Raw genomic sequence first — 20504 nt, forward strand, 5'->3', positions numbered from 1 at the left:
AGATGGCAGGAGCCAGGAGCCAGGTGCTTTTCCTGGTCTCCCATGGGGTGCAGGGCCCAAGCACCTGGGCCATCCTCCACTGCACTCCCTGGCCACAGCAGAGATCTGGCCTGGAAGAGGGGCAACCGGGACAGAATCCGGTACCCCAACCGGGACTAGAACCCGGTGTGCTGGCGCCGCTAGGCGGAGGATTAGCCTAGTGAGCCGCGGCGCCAGCCAAGGTGCAGGGTCTCATCGGCAGATCTGGAACCCTTTTCATGTATAATTTATTTTCACTTGATTTCAATGGCAGAGAGAGACACAGAGAACTCCTGCTCACTGGTTCACTTCCCAGATGCTACGATGACTGGGCCTAGGTCTTCCGTGTTGGGGAAGGAAGCCAGGGACCCACAGTGCACCCAGGCAGGGGCCTGGGATCGGGGTGGAGCCTCTGGATGTGGATGTGGAGGCTATAAGCCGCACCTTAACAGGTGTCCCAACCGTGCTTCCTAACCACTCCCAGGTGAGGGCCTTGGGGCTTCTCCAAGGGTTTTCCACAGCAGCCCTTGTCCTCCTGCCCTGGAGAGACAGGAATTCCCAGGTTAGGGAAAAGGGCCTTCCTCCCATCCCCCACCCTGAGGCTGCTGTGCACCCCCAGGGGGCCTGAGCCTGAGCCACTTCTGGAAAGCTGTTACTGCCCCCCCCCTTTTTGACAGGCAGAGTGGACAGTGAGAGAGAGAGAGACAGAGAGAAAGGTCTTCTTTTTGTCATTGGTTCACCCCCCAATGGCTGCTGCAGCCAGTGCGCTGCGGCCGGTGCACTGTGCCGATCCAAAGCCAGGAGCCAGGTGCTTCTCCTGGTCTCCCATGGGGTGCAGGGCCCAAGCACTTGGGTCATCCTCCACTGCGCTCCCAGGCCACAGCAGAGAGCTGGCCTGGAAGAGGGGCAACCGGGACAGAATCCGGCGCCCCAGCTGGAACTAGAACCCTGTGTACAGGCACCGCAGGCGGAGGATTAGCCTATTGAACCACGGCGCTGGCCTGTTACTGCCCCTCTTGACATACCCCCTGCTCACCCTCAGACCTCAGCCCAAACGTCCTGCTCTCAGAGACACCGCCCCCGGCCACCCGGCCACCTGACCAAGTGGGCTCCTACTCCATCCTGCCCGTGGCCACCGCAGCCCCTGCATAGCAGCTGTCCTTGCACTCAGGAACTTAACCTGTCTGCTGACGTTTTGGGTCTGTCCCACCCCCTGAGTTCAGGGGCCATGCCCACCCTGTTCACTCAGGGATCTGCACCCAGAGCCTAGCCTGTAGTAGATACTCAGTAAACACTGCGGGGGGTAGGGTGGGTGGTACTTAACCAGTGGCTGAGTGCCCGGGTTCCATACCCAGCTCCAGCTCCAGACTTCATCCTCATGCCCATGTGAATTCTGGGAGGCACTGGTGATGGTCAGGTGATTGGGCTCCTGCCATCCACGTGGGAGACCTGAACTGAGTTGCTTGTTCCCAGCTTCAGCCCAGTCCAATCCTGGCTGTTGTGAGCATCTCGGGAGTGAATCAGTGGGTGGGAAGTTTGTCTGTATCTGTCTCTCAAATAAATAAATAAATAAGGTCTGTGTGCATGTGCATGTGCGTGTGTGCATTTGTGTGTTGCTCCGCCTTTCAAATAGATTTTTTTTTTTAAAGGCAGAGGGCAGTGTTGTGGCATGGTGGGTTAAGCCTCTGCCTTCAATGTCACATTCCCATACGGGTACCAGTTCGAGTCCCAGCTGCTCCGCTTCCAATCCAGCTCCCTGTTAATGCACCTGGGAAAGCAGGGGAGGATGGCCTAAGTGCTTGGGCCCCTGCACAGGTGGGAGATCTTTAGGAAGCTCCTGGCTCTTAGCCTGGCCTACTGGTTTTGCAGCCATCTGAGGAGTGAACCAGCAGATAGAAGATCTCTCTCCTTCTCTCTCTCTCTCTCTCTCTCTCTCTCTCTCTCTCTCCCTTTATCTCTCTAACTCTGCCTTTCAAATAAATAAATCTTAAAAAGAAAAAGAAAAGGAAGTTGTGGCGGGTCATGGGACCCTCACTTATCGATGCTTGCCTTGACCAGACAAGTTCTTTTTTAAAAAAAGAAAAAAGAATTATTTATTTATTTACTTAAGAGGTAGAGTTACAGAGAGAGAGGGAGGTCTTCCAATCTGCTGGTTCACTCCCCAGATGGCCACAACAGCCGGAGCTACGGCAATCCGAAGCCAGGAACCAAGAGCTTCTTCCGGGTCTCCCACATGGGTGCAGGGGCTCAGGTACTTGGGCCATCTTCTACTGCTTTCCCAGGCACATTAGCAGGGAGCTGGATCGGAAGAGGAGCAGCCGGGACCCCAACTGGCTCTCATATGAGATGCCGGCACTGCAGGTGGAGATTTAACTCACTGCTCCACAGCGCTGGTCTCAACCGGACCAAGCTCTTACTGAGCCTCTGTGATGTGCCAGGCCTCGTGCTGGGGGCTGCACACACAGGGCCAGCAGAGCAGGCCTCCTGTCTGCCCTCAGGGAGTTCCCTGTCTAGGAGGAGAGACTGCCATCGCACAGCTCGGGTACTGCTGGCAGAATCTGGGGAGGAGGAGTGTGTGATGGGGGAGGGGCCCTCCCTAGGGAACACTGGGGGCCCTTCCTAGTCAGCCCCTCCCCCCCGGAACCCCCAGCTTCCATGCTGGCCATCCCCGCCCTCAGCGCTGTCTCTTTAAGAGGAGCGCCTCTTCCCCGAGCAGAGGAGGTTCCGGGCACACAGCCCGAGCTCACCAAGGTTGCAGGCCCATAAATCAATGCTGGCATTCCCCTGGCAGTGGGCTCTCGGCAGAGCTGCCCAGATGGCGGGTAGGCCTGGGGCGCCAGGGGCAGCCAGACACTTGGCAGGGGGCAGGCGGGCAAGGTGGGCACACAGCTGGGCCCTAGGCCCCTGATGGCAACTGCGCTCCTCTGTCTAAGGAGCGTGGGCCGGGGCCAGCGCCAGGCACTGACTCCTGAGCCACAGGCTGCCCCAGGCCATTGGGGGTCAAAGCCCCAACCCCCGCCAGTGTCCCCGGCATCCTCTGAGACTGAGGGCTGTGGGTGAGCTGTCAGGACCATACCTGCTCTGGCAGCCGGCCTACTACCTCACCCTCTACCCCCCTTGGCCTTCCCAGAGAAGCAGGTGTTCAAGGTCAACACCACCTCCTGGGGCTTCGCCACCCCTCAGCCACTCTCACAGAGCCAGGCTCAGCAGGCCTGGAGGGAACTAGAAAAGCAAGCTGTCTACTGGCCAGGTGGGAGCCTGGACCCAGGCTGTGTGTGGAGGGGAGGCAGCAAAACTGCCAACTCCTCGCTCGCAGGGATAGGGTGACAGAAAGAGAGATTCCCTGGATGTCCTTGTCCCCCAGTTCTCCTGTGATAAGTCGGGGCTCACAAGTTCTTAGAGAGACTCTCGCACCCCCATTGCTCAGATGAAGAAACTGAGACCCTGAGAACTTCGCCTGGGCATCTTAGCTTTCAGGCTACCTCCACCACACCACAGGTGCCCCCTGCACTAAGCAGGTGGAGGTTAGATAGCAGGTAGTTGACAGAATAGGTCAAGAAACAAACTAACAGAGGAATAAAGCTCCCCTAAACCACGGGGTGGGGGTGGGGAGAGCTGGAGTCAGACTGGACCTTGGCATAAAGATGGGGAATGGGGAGGAGGTGGGAGAAGGGGGCGGGAGGGGAGCCTGGGGGCAGGGGCTCTTCACCCAGGACCCCCGGCTGTCCCCCTGCTCCAAGCAGCTCAGGGGCTGCAGAATTCAGGTTCAGCCCTAGTCTCGCCCGATTCTCTTGGCTTCTTCCTTGCTCTCCCGGGATGGCTTATCTGGCTGCCAGAGTCATTTGCCGTCTCTAATTCCTGTTTAAATTAAACTTCCCACAAACAGGGGCTTAATGTGCTGTTACCAAGAGTTCCCGGGCCCCTGCAGCTCCGGGAAGCCGAGGGGGCCGGGCGGGGAAGGGACCATTTTGCACACACGCATTGCGCCGCATCCCTGCCCATTCCGTTGGCTGCTGGAGGCCTGAGTGCATGTTCTTGTTGCTCTGTCCAGAACGGTGATGCGTGGGGGCTGGAGGGGGGGGGGCTGGGACTGTGTCCCCCTTCCCCACCCTGGGAAGACAAGAGGACTGAGGGTAGGATATGGGGAGAGGGCATGGGCTCCATTTTCACCACGCATTGGTGGTGCTCACTGCTGGCCAGCACCGCACCTGCAGACCCCGGGACGGTGACCTCACGAGGCCTGGGCCACAACCCTGCCACAGGGGCGGCGCCATCACCAGCTCCGTTCCTGCAGCTGGAGAAACTGAGCACCGGAAGGTTAAGCAGCCTGCCCCAGATCCCACCGCTCGGAAGGGGCTGACCCAGGATTCCAGGATTCCAGCCAGCGATGCGGTCTGAGAAGTAGAATCAGGCGCCCGGAGGGACTGAGGGCCAGAGGCTCCCATGAGCTTGTCCCAGTGGCCGACACAGCCTGGGTCCTCAGCCCTGCCTGGTTTCCTGCCCTGCTGTGCCTTCTTGCAGCACCTCGTGATCTGTTTTCAAGGGAGCCCTTAAGCGCGATTGCCTGCCCTTTAGTGCCAGCCCTCAGGAGGGCGCTGTCTCCCTCCGCCGTGCAAAGCCCCCTTCCTCCAGGGAGCCCTGGAGAAGGGCGGCAACAAAGCTACACTGCAGGGCCCGGCACTGTGGTGCAGCCTGTTAAGCAGCCCCCTGTAGTGCTGGCATCCCATACGGGCGCCAGTTCAAGACCCGGCTGCTCCACTTCCAACCCAGCTCTCTGCTATGGCCTTGGGAAAGCAGTGGAAGATGGCTTAAGTCCTTGGGCCCCTGCACCCACATGGGAGACCTGGGAGAAGCTCCTGGCTTCAGATCAGCACAGCTCTGGCTGTTTTAGCCACCTGGGGAGTGAACCAGCAGATGACCTCTCTCTCTCTCCCCCTCTCAAATAAATAAACCTTTAAAAGATAAATAAATAAAAGTATAGGCAGGATTAAAGAAACCACTGAGGGCTGATGCAGCACCCAAAGAAGCAGAGGCAGGGCTACCAAAGCCTGCTGTGAGCTGGGGTCCTGGGGGATGGGTCCCCCTGCATGGCTGTGGTGATTAAGAAACCAGAGCCACTGCTCGAACTTCAGGCAGGTGAGGGGGGAGGCAAGAGAAACAGACACCTTCCCCCATCCTCTCTCTGCCCCGCCAGGTCATTCAAGGCCTAACCTCACCTCACTCACAGCAAGAGCCCAGGGAGGCAGGTGGCCCAGGGCACCAAGCAGCCTGGGGAGGAGGAGAGAAAGCCAGCCCGGGGAGGGAGGGGGTAGGCCAGGGTCTCACGTGGCAACTGGCAACGCCCCTAGCTTCTGCAGCTCAGGGTGCAGTGGGGATTCAGTCCTCCTTGACCCCTAGCACTGAGCTCCGGGGAGGGGAGCGTGATCAGAAGTGACTGAATAAGTAACCAGGTAAGTAAAGCCTAAAGGGAGGGACAGCCCCCCCACCCCAGCTCACCCTTGGGCACTGCCTCCTCCCCCTGCAGGCACCTGCGTCTGTCTCAGAGCTGGTCAGAGGCCTCGCTTTGAGCGCACCGATCCGATGCACAGGGGCTTCAGCTGGCTCCTCCTGACCGGGGAGTGAGGGAACAGCGCGTTCCTTCATGGCTCACAGCCGCTGCGTCTCTGCGGGAGCCTTGATCCCTGGCGGGCTGTCTGTGGTCTTCCCGGCTGGAGCCCTTGGCAAGCGGCAGGAGAGAGTGTGACAGCGCCAAGGAGGCAGCTGAAGGATCGGCACCCGGGGAGCCACAGCTCTGCCTTGCTTTTTCCAATGGGCCATAAAGACAGGGAGGCCGGGGAAGGGGAGGCGGTGCGGCGGTGCCAGATAAACAAACTCCAGCTCCCACGGGTGGCAGCTGTGCCAAGCCCACCTGACCCCGGCCCAGGCAGCTGGGCTCGTCACCCCAGCTCTACCGCCTGCTGGCGCCAAGGCTGCAAGCAAAACACTCAACTTCTCTGCCTTGGTTTCCTTAATTATTTTTATAATGTGAGTGGGGTGAGTATCCTGGCTTAATGGGTTAAGCGTTCCATATCAGAGTGCTGGATTGAGTTCTCACTGCTCCACTGCTGATCCAGGGTCCTGCTAATGTGCACCCTGGGAGGCAGTGGTCACAGCTCAAGTACTTGGGTCCCCGCCACCCACTTGGGAAACCTGGTTTGCATTCTTGGCTTCCAGCTTCTGTAGGACCCAGTCCCAGGTGTTGGAGAAGGGGCCAGCAAACAGGAGTTCTGTCAATCTCTCTGCCTATCACATAAAATTTATTTTTTTCTAAGTAGGAGTTTATTTTAGTGCAAAAAATTTATTTTAACCATGCAGAGTTTTGGGTTTTTTTTCTTTTATTTTATTTAAAACATTTATTTTATTATTTATTTGAAAGTCAGAGTTACACAGAGAGAGAAGGAGAGGCAGAGAGAGAGAGAGAGAGAGAGAGAGAGGTCTTCCATCCGCTGGTTCACTCCCCAAATGGCTGCAACGGCTGGGGCTGTGCTGACCTGAAGCCAGGAGCTTCTTTCTGGTCTCCCACATGGGTACAGGGTCCCAAGGACTTGGGCCATCTTCTACTGCTTTCCCAAGCCATAACAGAGAGCTGGATGGGAAGTGGAGCAGCTGGGACTCGAACCGGCGTCCATATGGGATGCTGGCACTGCAGGCGGTGGCTTTACCTGCTATGCCACAGTGCCGGCCCCTTTTCTTTTCTTTTTAAAATATGTAGTTATGTGTTTGAAAGGCAGAGTGACAAAGAGAAAGAGAGAGAGCTTCCATCCACTGGTTCACTCCACAAATGGCCACAACAGACAGGTTTGGGTCAGGTCAAAGCCAGGAGCCAGGAACTCCATCCAGGTCTCTCACATGGGTAGCAGGGGTCTGTGTACTTGGGCCATCTGCTGCTGCCTTCCCGGGAACATTAGCAGGGAGCTGAACCGGAAGTGGAGGAGCTGAGACTCAGTGGTCCAGTGTGGGTCACAGGCGATGGCATGACCCACTGTGTCACAACGCTGGCCTCCAGGTTTTCTTAATAAAGATTTTCCATGTAACGTGGAAAAAAAACTGGCACCAGAATGAGCTCCTCCTGCTAACTGTGTCTTCCACCAGCTTTTCACAGTGGCTCACACTTGGTAGGGAGGCGGGAAGGAGTAGCTGAGTTCCTCGTGAGGAAGGGGTTAGCAGAGGCCGGGGTCATGGGAAACCCTCGCCACGCTGCACTGTGTAGGGTGGAGCTGGACACCTGGGGCAGAGCCCCAGCAACCGGCTTCTCCGCAGAGGGCCAGCCCTTGTGTTTGCTCATGTGTGTTTGCTGTCAGAGGTGAACAAATGCAGGTGAGCACGGGAGCACCGCACAGTTCTTAGTTGACGTCAGGATGGCCTGGGCGGCCGGTTTAGCGGGTGGGGGTGGGGGTGGGGGGGAGCCTGCCGGGCTGCGGGGCTGCGGGGCTGCGGGGCTGCCGGGCTGGGAGCCATCAGCTTTGCTATCTGCCTTGCTGAAGCCCCTTCTCACCAACATCGGCACAGCTCTGTGGACAACACCCAGGCCTCCCTGGTTCCTCCCACGGACAAGCGGCAGCTCAGCCAGGCCTGGATGGAAGACACCTTGGACAGCAAAACTGGTCCTTCCCATCTACCCGTGAGGACTGGCCACACGCCAGCTAGCTGCCAGGGGAGCTGCCTGGCGGGATGGGGCGAGCAGCTGCCTCTGTGCAGGGGCCTTGGAAAGCCAGGAATGTATCACAAAGGCTGGCAACGAAAACACACACACACACACATCCCAGGGTCCGAGAAAAAACTCAGCTGCTTGCTGCTACATTCGTGATTTTAGATAATTACCAAAACTGAGTCTCCGTTTTTCTCATCTTCAAAATGGGAGCAACTGTTTCTCATTCAGAGAGTGAACATCAATGGGATATGCAAATATGGCGCTGTGTGGCCAGCCCAATGAAGGATCGCCATTAGTAGCTACCGTTGCCCATTACCCAAATACGGCTCTCTCAGAGGGACAGGGAAGTGATGTTGGGAACAGGGAGGGACTTATAACTTTGATTTTTTATGTTTTCTTTCTAGAATGAACACTAAGCACTTTCTGGTTTGTTCATTCGTTCATTCAACAATGACAGAGCTTATACAACCTGGCAGGGTTTTGTTTACCTGGAATGTTCTTATTTACTACTAGAACTGCAACCGTTCTTTAAAAAAAAAAAAGATTTTTTTTTTATTTTGATTCATTTAAAAAGAGCAGTTACAGAGAGAGACAGAGTCCCCAAATGGCCACAACAATGGGCTGGGCCAGGCTGAAGCCAGGAGCCAGGAGCTTCTTCCGGGTCTCATACGGGTGGTAAGGACCCAAGCACTTGACCATCCTCCACTGCTGTCCCAGTGCATTAGCAGGGAACTGGATGGGAAATGGAGCAGCCGGGACTCGAACCAGTGCCCATATGGGATGCCGGCATCACAGGCAGCGGCTTTACCTGCTACGCCACAGCGCTGGCCCCCAGAATGGCAAGGTTCATGAGGGCAGGTGCAGCAGCTGTGGCTGGTGCAAGAACACACTGGGCTCAATGCGTATCTGGAGGCTAAAGTGGAGGTGGAGGCCAGGGGCCCAGATCCCAGACCCTGTCCTGCTTCCCCTCGACCCTGGAGCCCGCACAGATCGTCTTCAGGAGGGTCCCTGGGGAGCAGACCCGGAACTCCTCCCCAGCGGGAAGACACCCACTCAGCAAGGGTGTCTCTGAAGCCTCAGGAGCCGGATCCGAGACTCCTGGGCTGAGCAGCACAGCACAGGACCAAGACAGCAGTGACGATGAAAACAGAACAGCGGGCATTTGGCCCAGGGGCCAAGACACACACAGCCCACACCAGAGCCGGTGCCTGGCTCAGCAGCCCTCCCCAGCTGTTGACTCCAGCTTCCAACTAACGCAGGCCGGGGGGTGGGGGCAGGGGATGGTGGCTCAGGGAGCTGGGTCCCTGCACCCGCACGGGACACCCAGGTTGAATTCCCAGGTCCTGCTCTAGGCTCCAGCTTAGCCCCAGCCCTTGCGGGCATTTGGGGAGTGAACCAGCAGATGGGGGTGCTCGCTTGCTCTCTCTCGCCTCTCGCTCTCTCTCTCTCTCCTTCCCTCTCACATCTCTCTGCCTCTCCAAAAAGCAAACTTTTTAATTAAAAATATCAAAATGTTAAAACAGAGAGAATTGACAGAGGACAGTCCCGGCTCAGTGAGTTCCCAGAGGGAGGGAGATGCCAGCGTAGTCCAACACAGAAGCCCCGTGCCGGGGCCCGGCTTTCTGCGTGTCAGCGCTGCTCCCACACAGACACACCCAGCCTTGCCAAAGCCTCAGCCTCTGTGACCCAAGCTGCCCAGAGACGCAAGCGTGAAGGTGTGATCATTGTATCAAAAAGGCTGGACCAGCCTGAGCGTCCATCAGGGGCAGACAAACAGAATGTGGACCCTGCAGACAGCAGTGTCGCTCACCCTAAGGGCGACAGAGGGATGATAAATGCCACCTTGCGGGTGAGCCCTGGGGACACTGTACTAACAGGGAGGGCACTGTGACCCCACGACACTCAAGGCAGAGGCCCGGAAGTCCACAGGGGCACAGCTGCCTGCTCACAGCCGGGGCAGGGTGACTGGGGGTGGGAAGCAAGGTGATGCCAATGGCCTGAGGTTTCTTCTCTTTTACTAAATTTTTGAATTTATATGAAGGGAGCAGTTTTTGTGTGTCTCATATATACAGCTTGAAGAACATAAAAATATGAATTGCTTCACGAATTTGGGCCTCACCCTCGCACAGGGGCTAGCTAATCTCTGCAGCGTTCCAATTTCAGTATATGTGCTGCCAAAGCAAGCACTCTTCTTTTTTAAGATTTATTTTATTTACTTGAAAGGGAGAGAGGGAGAGCGAGGGAGTGAGATCTATCAGCAGGTTCACTCCCAAAATAATCACAATAGTCAAGGCTGGGCCAGGCCAGAGCCAGGGACTCCACCTGGGTCTCCCATGCGGGCGCAGGGGCCCGAGCACTTGGACCATCTTCCCCTGCTTTCCCAGGCGCATTCGCAGGGAGCTGGATCGGAAGTGGAGCAGCCAGGACCAGAACAGGTGCTTCGGAACCGGATGTGGGCGTCCTCAGCAGCAACTTCACCACAACACTGGCCCCCGAGGTTTCTTTTGGAAGTGACGAAAATGTTCTACTAGGGTTATCATTGGTTTGTATCTGTGACGACTAAAACTACTAAGTGTTATATTTCAAATGGTGAATTGTGTGATACGTGAATTCCATCTCAGAAAGTTATTTTTTCAAAAAAAGAGCAAAGGGTAAGGGGTGGTTGAGATGCAGCATTTGTGTTGGTGATGGAAACAGCCCAGGCCCTGTCTGGTGCGGCCGCCCCCAGCTCAAGCCCTCAGTCTCTGGTCTCTTGCAGGCAACGTGTGGTAGCCCCCAGGGCCCGACTCACAAGATAAACTGAACAGGAAGGTGTAGGGCTGGGTCCCTTCTCCCCTGACAGCTCCCTCTCTGTGTTTTTTCTGGCACAAGAAAACAGTCTGTCTTCTTGTCTAAATAGGAGAAATTTATGGCCGCCTCCCCCTCCCCCTCTCCCTCCCCGGTGGGCCACTAGCAAGCGCCCACTGGGAGGCAGGAGCCCGTGAGCCTGCAGGGATGGGGGGGAGTCAGAGGGCGCGCCCTGCCTGCGGTGGCTCTGGCCCCAGCTCTCCCTTCCCTCTGCACCTTGGACCATCTGGGTGAGGAGGGGGATGGCCGAGAGGTGCAGGCCCCAGGAGGTGGCTCTCCCAGGCAGGCTGCCAGCAGCAGGGGCCCCAGGGCCAGGGCAAGGAAAGGTGGCTTGGCTTTCCCAAAGCATTATGGGAGGAGACCCAGGTTCCCCCCCCCCCCCCGCTCCCCCCACCCGGATCTGATAGTTTCTATGCTTCCCAGTTGGCTGAGCCGGCCTGATCCGATGGGAGGACAACTCACCTTGGCTTCAGAAAAATAGACAAAAAAACCAAGTCTGTGAGCTTACGTGGGTCGCGCCCTCTCCCCCAGCCTCATCTACAAAAATGCAGATTGAATCTATCGGGCATCTCCAGGCCAGGGTTAGCGGCGGGGGTCTTCTAAGACAGCTTTCAGTGGTGACCCCCACACGGCCCCTCGGAGGCCTCCTCAGGGTGGGAAAGGGGCTCCGAGGCCCTGGAGTGACTGCAGAGGGAACTCCTCCACGTCTGTCCTGGGAAGGGAGGTTGCCCCATGGCCAGAAGCGTGACCCAGACTCTCCACCCGCGTCCACACCACGGGCCTCAGTTTACCGCTCTGTGAGTTGGAACCACAGGAACAGGTGTCTGTGCCGAGCGTCACGAGGCCTCCACTGGGAGTCTTTGAATAACATCGGCTCCATACATGCCGCTGCTCTAAGGATCCCGTCAGCGGATGTGGTCCTTGCGGTGTGAGAAGGCAAAACTGCTGTGACAAAAAGGCCCCCAGACACGCAGCATATGGAGAGCTGAGTTTATTTCTCACCGGGGAGTCTGGGAGGGGCAGTCCCGCAGGCAGGCAGCCCTGCTCCGCGTCTGCCACAGACCTGGGCTCCTCCACGGGTCGCCTTCCCTCTCCTCGCAGTTTCTCTTCCATCCCAGGGGCCTCCGCCACGCACACCCATCCAGCTCGGGAAACAGCGCAGACAGGAAAACGCACCCGGTGTCCCCAGGCTCATGACACCCACTCTGGCTTCTGGCCACACCAGGTGATGGGCGCAGCAGAGTGGCTGGCGGTGGTCCGGCCTCGTACATGAGCACTGCGGGGGCGCCAGCGGACACAGCAGTCTTGATCCCATGCCTGAGCCATCCTCTTCCTCCCCTCTTCCCAGAGCAAGGGAAAGAGAGACCCCCAGCCCAGAAAGTCCTGCCCTGTCATTCACCCAAGGTCAGTGCCCCTGAGAGTGGCCCGGAAGCCCCCCTGGAGAGAATTTGCTCCTACTCCTCTTCCCCAGTGGACGCAGCAGGCACGGGATGGGGGTGGGGGCGAGAGCAGGGCAGGGCCCAGCAAACCCGACTCCGCCTGTGCCCGGAAATGGGGCCTCAGCCCTCTGAGCTGGAACCAGGAATAAGGAGCCCCCTCGTGCGGGTTGCTGTGAGCATTACATAACAGGTGCACCTGACACATCAGTAAACGGTAACTAATTGTGCTTGGTGCCAGCAAGACAAGCCCAAGGCCAGTGGAATTCAAGTGCCTGCCCTCACTCGGCCTTACGTGTCTCCTCCTCCTCTCCCTCCTCTTCTTTCCTTCAGAGCCTCACCCCCCCCCCCACACACACACATCTGCACCCTGATCTGTAGTCTCCTCCTCCAGGAAGTCTTCCCTGACTGAAAGTTTCACACTTGGCCTCTTCACACCCCTCTTATCCACTCACACCCCCATCTTGCAGCTGCAGGGCAGTCGGGGGCCCTTCTCGTCCGTCCATCCCAATCCCAGGTCTACACCGCATGGAAGGGTGTGCAAATTTGCCAGGTCAGGCAGATCAAAGCCTGCCACTTTCTGGCTGTATGATTTCTCACTTTATCTCTTTGGCTCGGGCTTCCCCCACCCTCCTGAGTGAGGTCACGTGCCAGGGGCTGATGGAGGGCATTTAGAAAGCGATGCCTCTGCTCTGCCCCCCCCCCACTCTTTACCAAAGAGAGATGACAGTAACCCCACCCCCAGGTGGGTGTTTGGGCTGCTAACACCTTTCTTCACAAACCTGTTCTACTCTCACTTCCCGACCCTGGTTCTGCAAAGCTGTTCCCTCTCTGGCTCTCCCCCAACTTTTCCCCGGCCCCCCCAAACCTTTCCATTGTTCCTCCCGGCCCTCCTCCTCACCTCCCTCTGAAGACCAAAGACGTGCATTTCACCAGAGAAGGCCTGGCGGACTCCCCCGCCAGACCCCCACTGTGCCTGGCCGCTCACCTCTGGGGAGGCGGTGCTCAGGCTAAGAGGCGAGAGGCGGGAGTGAGGCCTCTCCTCACTCCCCCACCCGCTCTTCCCATCACTCATCTGGGAATCCGGGGCGAGGCGGGGAGCTAAAGTGCAGAACATTCATTTAATATTAACAAATTGAAATGAATTCTTTGAATGCCAATTAACTCAGAGCGGGCCCCTTATTAATAGTAATTTAGATTCATACTTGGAGGAGCAGAGACGGGGGCTGGGCCGAATGTGCCCGGCGTGTCGGTGTCAGTGCAGCTGGCGGGCTGGGGACCGAGGGCAGCAGCAGCAGCTTTACTTCCTGCCCGATTGGGTTCTGTTTCCGTGAAAAGAACAAAGTCCCCAGAGGCAGCTCTTAGGGGGAAACACGAATTACTCCTATAATTTTATTTTGCGTGGCTGTGATGGATCGGAATCGGTGGAGACCCTACCACATCACTTTCATGAAGACCCGCTTCCCCAAAGCCGAAATGCACTCCAAACTCTACTAAGCCAAACCTCAACTGACCAGAAGTGAGAGTCCCCAGGCCAGCTCCTCAAGCTGCGTTGTTCAAAGCTGGAGATCCACAGGGGGTCCCTCAACCTCTGCCTTGGCCACAGCAGGGTGGGGTGTGGGGTGGCACAGGCACCCTCTCTTCCACAAGCCCACCCCTACAAGGGAAGGGATCCAGTAGGCTGACCAGGCTCTCTGGTCACTCTTGGGGGAGAAATAAGATCCACCTGCGATTTTCTCAGGATTTAGGGAACAGATGGGAAGTTCACATCCAACTTTGTGTGTGGGAGAGTTGCTTAGCACGGAGCAGGGAGGACCACACTTGGTCCCAAACTTAGCAACTGGACAGCAACTCTGCTCTCCCTGCTGTTGCTGGCCTGAGAGACCCGACTGGAGGCGCCCAGAGCTGGAACCTGAGCGTAGGGTCTGGCCCCAGGAGGAAGCTCTCTGCTTCCCGGCGTCCCCCTCGGCTGCAGGGAGGAGGCTGAGCCCTGCGCAAGTTGGGAGTTCTGAGGTGGAAGAGGCAGCAGTGCCTAGGGGCTGGGAAGAATAAGGAAATACACAAAACGGTGAAGTTGATCAATAAAAACTTAAAACAAGATTGCTCTGAATACACCAACATTGAGACGGAATAAAAATGAGGAAAGCATTCCAAGCAGATTGTTCTTTGAAACAGAAGTTGGAATTAATCAAAAGAGACTTTGTTGGCCTGGCTGTTGAGTTTCCCAAACAATAAATTCATTTACAAAACAAAAAGAGGATTCAGTGAAAAGAAGAAGAAGAAGAAAGAAAGAAAAAAAAAAAAACACAAAACCCTGGTCCACAGAGAGAGAAAAAAATTTCTGGAGATTCGTTAACAGCTGAAAAACTAGTGAGGGAGGGGAAAAGTGGAAAACTTGAAATCTGTGCAGGGATTCTTTGTTAAAAACAAACAAACAAAAACCCAAAACGCTGGAGTCTCAGGACGAGTGGGGGAAGGAGATGTGCAGGACGGGATTAGAGAATTACACCTTGGGCGACGCAAGGTGCGTCCAGGGAAACTGCCTGCGAGGGATGCTCCTCCCCGCGAGCAGCAGAGCTCCCAAGAGCAAAGTACCACTCACCTCTGTGAATTCGTCCGAACTTCACTTCCCCTCAAAGCGCAAGCAGGTTATGCAAGAAAAAATACTAGACGACATTTTTTCCTTTCTCCTAAAGCAACAACAGAATCGGATTTGAATCGTGTAAAGGGGTTGCAAGGGAGGCATCGGTACAGGTGCCTGGAAGGGGTCGGGGGCGGCGAGGGTGGGAGGGCCCGCTTACCTGGCTCTCCCGCAGCCGCCGGACACGAGCGCGTCCCGGCTCCTGCAGGTGCCCTCGCATTAGGGCAAAGAGGGGTCGGCATTCCAGTGCCCCCAGACGACGGGCGGAAGGGCTAGGGGTGCCCATCTCCCCACCTCCACCCGCCGGCCTCCCTCCCTGCGGTACCCAGGCCTGGAGAACCACTGAAAGTTACAAATTGCTTCCATTATTAGCTCATCCCGGGCGGCCTGGTCATTGGCCAGCCCCTGACCACGTGGTCCCTCGTACCAATCGATTGAATTTCTAGTTGCAATTCTCTGTCCCTTGGCTCTGGGGAGGGAAGGGGGTGGGTGAGGATGGCGCGGGGGCTGGGGAGGGGCTAAGGGGTGGGGGCCTCTGTACCCCCTCCCCCCTCCGGTGAGTGAGGGCCTTGAGCGCCGCCCCAGAAGGAGTCGAGGGAATGTTGCGGACTGGGGTACACCCGGGAGGGCAGAAACTGGAGGAAGCCAGAGACGTCGCCAGGGACCCAGGGCCCTCTCCTTCAGCTCCCCGGCCCGCCCAGCCCGCTGGCCACGCCCTCCGCAGCGCCCACCCTGTCCGTCCCGGGCCAGCAGCCTGACCCCCTGCCCCGCGCGCGCCGGCGCTGTCGCCCGGGATCACTCGCTGCTCCTGCCCGCACTCCGGGGACGGCGCCCCCGGGCCCACTCGGAACCCGGCGCCTGCGCCCTCAGGGGGCCCCAACCCGCCCCTTTCCCCGAGGGCTGAGTTCGCGCCACTCCTGGAGTCCTTTGCGAATAGAACAAACTTTTGAGTGGATGAAAATCAAGAGGAGTCCGCCCCGAGCAGGTGAGCCGGGGCCGGGAGGGGCGCCCTCAGCCTGAATGCCGTCTGCCGCCCCCAGCCTCTGCCTCTCCTTCGTGCTCCGAGCTCAGCCTGCTGGCTGCCGGCGGAGTCTAAGGGGGCGTTGGTCGGAGGCACCGCGTCCGAGCAGCTTTCCTCGCCGGAGTGTGGGGACTAGGTGGCCGCTGGTAGGGGAGGGGGACCGGTTACGTCTGGAACTGGGGTATCAAGGAAGGCTTAGGGGCCGAGACATCCGAAGAGCCCGGGAGAGGTTGCTCCCCCCCCCCCCCCCCGCAGACAACTTGCGGGAACTTGAGAAAAGTTCCGGCGGGGCGATGGGGAGGGGCCAGGGGTTGGAGGTGAGAGAGGGGCGCCTGCTTCCCGTGCAGAATGGAAGGGCGCGTTTGCTCGGGACCCCGTCCCACTGATCACCCTCGGAGGAAAACCCGGCCGAGTCCCAAACCGGCTCACCCAGCAAGCCCTCGGAGACGCTTGGAGATCCCCCGAGGGTCTCGTGGATGCCGGCAGAAAGAGGGTGGCGGGTGGGGGTGGGGTGGAGGCGCAGAGCCTCCGTCGGAGACCGCCCCCCCCCCCCCGCCGTCCTGGGACCTTTGGGTTAGGAATGACATCAGGAAGGGAACTGCTTCCAAGTCTCTCTCTCTTTAAATTCAGTTTTGACTTGGAGTCCAAGGGGTGCCCCCCTCCACGCCCCTGCCCCAGCACAATCTTCTTACGTTCTCCGGATCAAAGGAGAGCAGGAAAAGAGCCCCCTACTCCCCTCACCCCATATCCCCGATGGAAGTCGTGGGAGGCTCTTGGAAAGGAAGTCGGGAGCAGAGGGTGGGTTCAGGGGGCGAGGCTGAACTCCGGGGCCTGAGGCCGGGGCAAGGGGAAGAACAGGTGCAGGAGCCACCAGAGGGGTGGCCTGGGGGAGCTGGGGGGGGGCGCCAAGGCCGCTGCAGGTGCACCCGCAGGAGCTCAGGGCTTCCCTGGATGGGGGAGGGGGTCCTATCTGGAGCCATTGACCATGGCGGAAGCCTCGGCTGAGTCCAAAGTCTCCAGTTCGGGCCCCTCCCTAAGGCACCCCAGACTGAAGGAGCTGCGTAGGCAGCAGGCCGTGTATTTGGACCGCTTGGTGGACGGGGCTGGGCGGGGCTGTGGATCCCAGGAGAGAAAATACCCAAGTGGAGTGGGTGGTCGTTGTCAGGTCCATACCTCCAGGGGCTGCTTGGCCCTCCGTGGTCAGGGGCAGCGGGTCCACCCGGGGCCTTTGTTTTCGCTGCTGGCGAGGTTTTTCTGCCCGTGGTCCAGCGGCTGCACCTGCGCCTTGGTGAGCCGGGGAATGGGGCCCATCTCGCTGAGAGCTTTAGCTCTGCAGGCGGCACTGCCTGGAACCGGTCAGGCGTGGTCCAAATTCCAGCCTTGAATTAAGGCCATTGATATTGCAAACAATCTGGGTCTTTTTCTTCCTTCCCATCCCTGGCTCCAAAGATTTGGCCCAAGGCCTCATCCATTCCCAGTCCCAAAACCACCGCTGGGGGTGGCCTGAGCTCTGGAGGCTCGGAGCCGGCACCAGTTACTAGGCAACTGGTCCTTTGCCTTGCCGTATCTGGTCCTTTTTGCTCTGCCTCCCCAATACCCACCCCACACCCTCCACACCCGCATATCCCACAGATCTCTGGAGTTGGCTCCCTTTTCTTTCCTTCTTAGGGTTGATGGAGCGACGCCTTTGGCCAGGCTGCACCGAGCCTGTAGTAGGGAACCTGTGGATCCTGCCCTGACAGCCCAGCCAGGGGAAACAGCCCCATTCCTGGGCCCTGAGACAGCGTCCCAAGTTGCGGGGCGGGGGGGGGGGGGATTGAGAACAAATGGCATGAGCAGGGTGGCTGGGCTGACACAGGCCAAACCCCCCCTTCGGAGGGGGGGGGTCCTGTTGCCGAGAGGGTTCAGAACAAAGGAGGCCAGAAAAATGGCAGAAAGGGGAGACCTTGGGGGCGAGGACAACACTGAGAAACCCCAGGGCTGGAGGCAGGGAGAGACCCGAGCAAGGTGCAGGCCTATTGATGCGGGCAGAAGGAATTCCATTTTTAAATGAAGGGGAAAAGCTGGAATAAGAAAAGGGAAGAGAGGGAAGAGAGAGCCCACGAAAAGGGGGTGACAGAGGAGAGGAACTGGAAGGGAGGAGGAGAGGAGGAGAAACGATGAAAGTAAAGGACAGAAAAGCAAGGGGTAAATGCAGACTGGCAGAGAGAAGAGAAAGAAGCAGGGATGGCAAGGAGCACGAGGGAGCAGGGGCGGGCTGGCGCTGAGTTCCAGAGGCCCAGTGGGACCCGCCCCTGGCCACCAAACCCTCACTGTCACCCATCTCCAGGGCCACAGCACAGCCCTGGGCCCTGGACTCACAGCCTTGAGGCTGTGGGGCAGGCAGGCTCAGATCTGGGTCCAAAATGGGCATACAACACAGAGGCGGCCTGGAGGGAGGGGTCGTAGCAGGTGGCAGCCTAGTGGCTTCTCTCCCTGGCTCGATCCCTTCCTTCGAAGTCCCTAGGGCCTCCATGCTGGCTGAGGCTGTGGAGGGACTGGGCCACCTTCTCTGAGCTCTATGGTGCTCTCTGGCTGTGTGACCTTGGGTCTCAGTTGCATCACCTGTCTCCTGAGCCCTTGGCTGGGGAGAACTTCTCTGCAGTTTTGATTAGCATGCCTGCGTGGGTGCAGGGGAGCTAGGCCCACCCACTGAGGGGAGTGTCATTTTTTTTTTTCTCACGGAGGAAAACAAAAAATCTTCCTGGGTGGCTGTCCTCCCCATCCTGCCCTCAGAGAACCACCCTCCAGGCCCAGGGGTTCCTCTGTGCCCGAAGGGGTGGAACTCACCTGTAAGAAGCCTGGCACTGGGGTTTGCAAGCCCTGGAGGAGGCAGAGACAGGATCACACCTGAGCTTCACTGGACTCACGTGGAGACTGGCTGGGAAGGGGACTCCAGCCTCTGCCTGCACAGGGGGCTGGGCCTGACACACTGCTCATGAGCCCCCCTTCCTCTTCCTTCCTTTCTGGCCCCCTCACTCCCCCCACCCTGGCTCTGATGTCATCTAGTCCCACTGGGGCTCTTGTGCTATTTCAAGAGCTCACTCCTAAGTGGATGTAAATCAAATACTGGAATTAACACAGACGAGGTGCAAACTGGGGCACGGGCTTTGCCACCAGACACTTATTTTCTGTACCAGCTGAGAGGGTGATCTGCACATCCCCTCGGCTCACCCCAGCAAGACAAGTCTTCCTTCCTGCTACCTGGGGAGGGGGTGATGCTGGTGGTCCCAAGGCTGGAGGGGTTGTCAGTGACTTCAGGTCGGAGCCTCAGCCCCTAAATAAGCAGAGCGTTCTCCCCCCTGCATCTCAGGGCCTCTTTCCCTTGGGTGAGAAGCTGGCTTTTGCTTTCTCTCCATAGAGCATCCTTGATCAGCCGGGCCCGTGTCATCCACTCTGCTCAGCCGGGAAGGGAAGCGGCACGTCCCAGCCTTGGTGGAGGAAGGCAGTGTGCCCAGAACAGCTGCTCGTCCCAGACTGGCACTGCAGGGCAGGAGGGGACCCAGCTCGCTGCACGGGCTCCAGACTCTCGGCGGGCGGAGCCGACAGCCGCAGCTGCATCCCGGAGCCTGATCCTGGAATCGGCATCTGCCTTTGGGCTCTCCTTGCTGCCCCAGCCTCGGCACCACGCACTGGGGAGGGGTGGGGCCGGAGAGAATAATGGTGCTCCCCTTGTCCCTGAGCCTTCTCTGGGAAGCTGCTGGGACTTAGGAACTGCAGACTGAGCCCTGGCCCGTGGCAACTTGAAGCAAAGTGAGATTCTCTCCTGGGCAGAAGGAAAGGCAGGTGCTGGCTCCTACCTGCCTGCTCCCTGGCTCCTTGATCCATTTTGAGGGCACGTGGAGGTCAACAGCCTGCTCCGGCGGCGGCGGATGGGAAATTAGCATCTCTGACTGCACCAAAGGCTGGGATTTTGCACATCAAAGAAGAGGAGGCCTGCACCCAGGCCCACACCTGTTCTGCAGCCCCTCAAACCCAGCGGTGATGCAAAGGTTTGCAGAGGCAGAAGAACAGAAGGGGAAATGGGCAATTTGCAATTTGCTCCGTGCGGAAGGCAGTCGCTGCAGCTGCTCATTTGGCTAACATTTATTTAGCACCTACTGTGTACAGAGCACACTATCTCTACCTCAGTTTGCCAGGAGTATCAAAAAGATCGCTGCCCCTGGGAACTTTCAATGTGTGGTGGACAGAAAATAGATAAACCAGTGGGGGAAGAGTCTGGTTTGCATTCAGCTCATTTGCACTGCGGCTTTCCACGAGCTGGGTCTCCCAGCTCCAGGCATTGAGAAGCAGGACTGCCCCGGGGGCCCACTGGCTTCCCCCTCAGCAAAAATAGGAGAATGGGACCAAGAGATGCCATGAGGAGGGTGGCAGCCAGGAAGGCCCGGGCGGCGGGGGGAGGGTGGGGGGTGGGAGGGCGACCCCTGCAGTCCTCTCCCGTCTTGGTGTGCAGGTGAACAGGTCTCGTACCTGAAGGTGACAGCAAGGGTGTGTGTGTGCACGAGAGCCGAGGGCGGCCGATAAGTGTGCCTGCACCAGGCTCGGGTCTCCTGGACCCAGAAGCCTGCACACAGGTGCAGGTGCGTGGGGGCGGGTGGAGGGGGATGTGGGTTCGCACGGAGCTGAACGTATCTCTGCATACATGACACACGGGCATGTGTGCATGTGTGTGTGCCCTCTGAATGATTATAAAATTACACTGACCCTCAGAGAAAATCCATACGGGCCCCGGCCTCTCTCCACCGACCTCGCAACCTCTGGGGTGCCTGAGGAAAGAGCTGACCCGGTCACTGCCTCCCCCTAGTCAATGAG

At 58.2% G+C, this 20504-nt stretch overlaps 3 long non-coding RNA genes and 1 other non-coding gene across 9 annotated transcripts in view; 2 read left to right on the forward strand and 2 right to left on the reverse strand.

The window, feature by feature from the left end:
* LOC149123478 (uncharacterized) overlaps window positions 1-20504 on the forward strand; it is a 427738-nt gene that overhangs the window by 244152 nt on the left and 163082 nt on the right. The window lies entirely within an intron of this gene.
* Window positions 9750-17314, reverse strand: LOC103348284 (uncharacterized). 6 transcript variants are annotated; one of them, XR_016216090.1, is made up of 7 exons: window positions 16827-17314; window positions 14793-14974; window positions 14594-14681; window positions 13197-14030; window positions 12893-13092; window positions 11347-11831; window positions 9876-10209 (listed from the first exon to the last, which is right to left on the reverse strand). It is a non-coding gene; the product is annotated as an uncharacterized LOC103348284 (long non-coding RNA). The 6 variants fall into 6 exon arrangements; XR_016216094.1 differs by having other exon boundaries at window positions 9750-10209; window positions 12893-13313; XR_016216093.1 differs by having other exon boundaries at window positions 9869-10209; window positions 12893-14030; window positions 14793-14834.
* LOC127491200 (U6 spliceosomal RNA) lies at window positions 9793-9895 on the reverse strand. Its single transcript, XR_007919791.1, has one exon. It is a non-coding gene; the product is annotated as a U6 spliceosomal RNA (small nuclear RNA).
* Window positions 14981-19908, forward strand: LOC108176648 (uncharacterized). Its single transcript, XR_001793339.4, has 2 exons — window positions 14981-15617; window positions 19054-19908. It is a non-coding gene; the product is annotated as an uncharacterized LOC108176648 (long non-coding RNA).

The sequence above is a fragment of the Oryctolagus cuniculus genome, chromosome 11 (genome assembly GCF_051225735.1).
Source record: "Oryctolagus cuniculus isolate XC-2025 breed Fujian yellow rabbit chromosome 11, ASM5122573v1, whole genome shotgun sequence".
NCBI lineage: Eukaryota > Metazoa > Chordata > Mammalia > Lagomorpha > Leporidae > Oryctolagus > Oryctolagus cuniculus.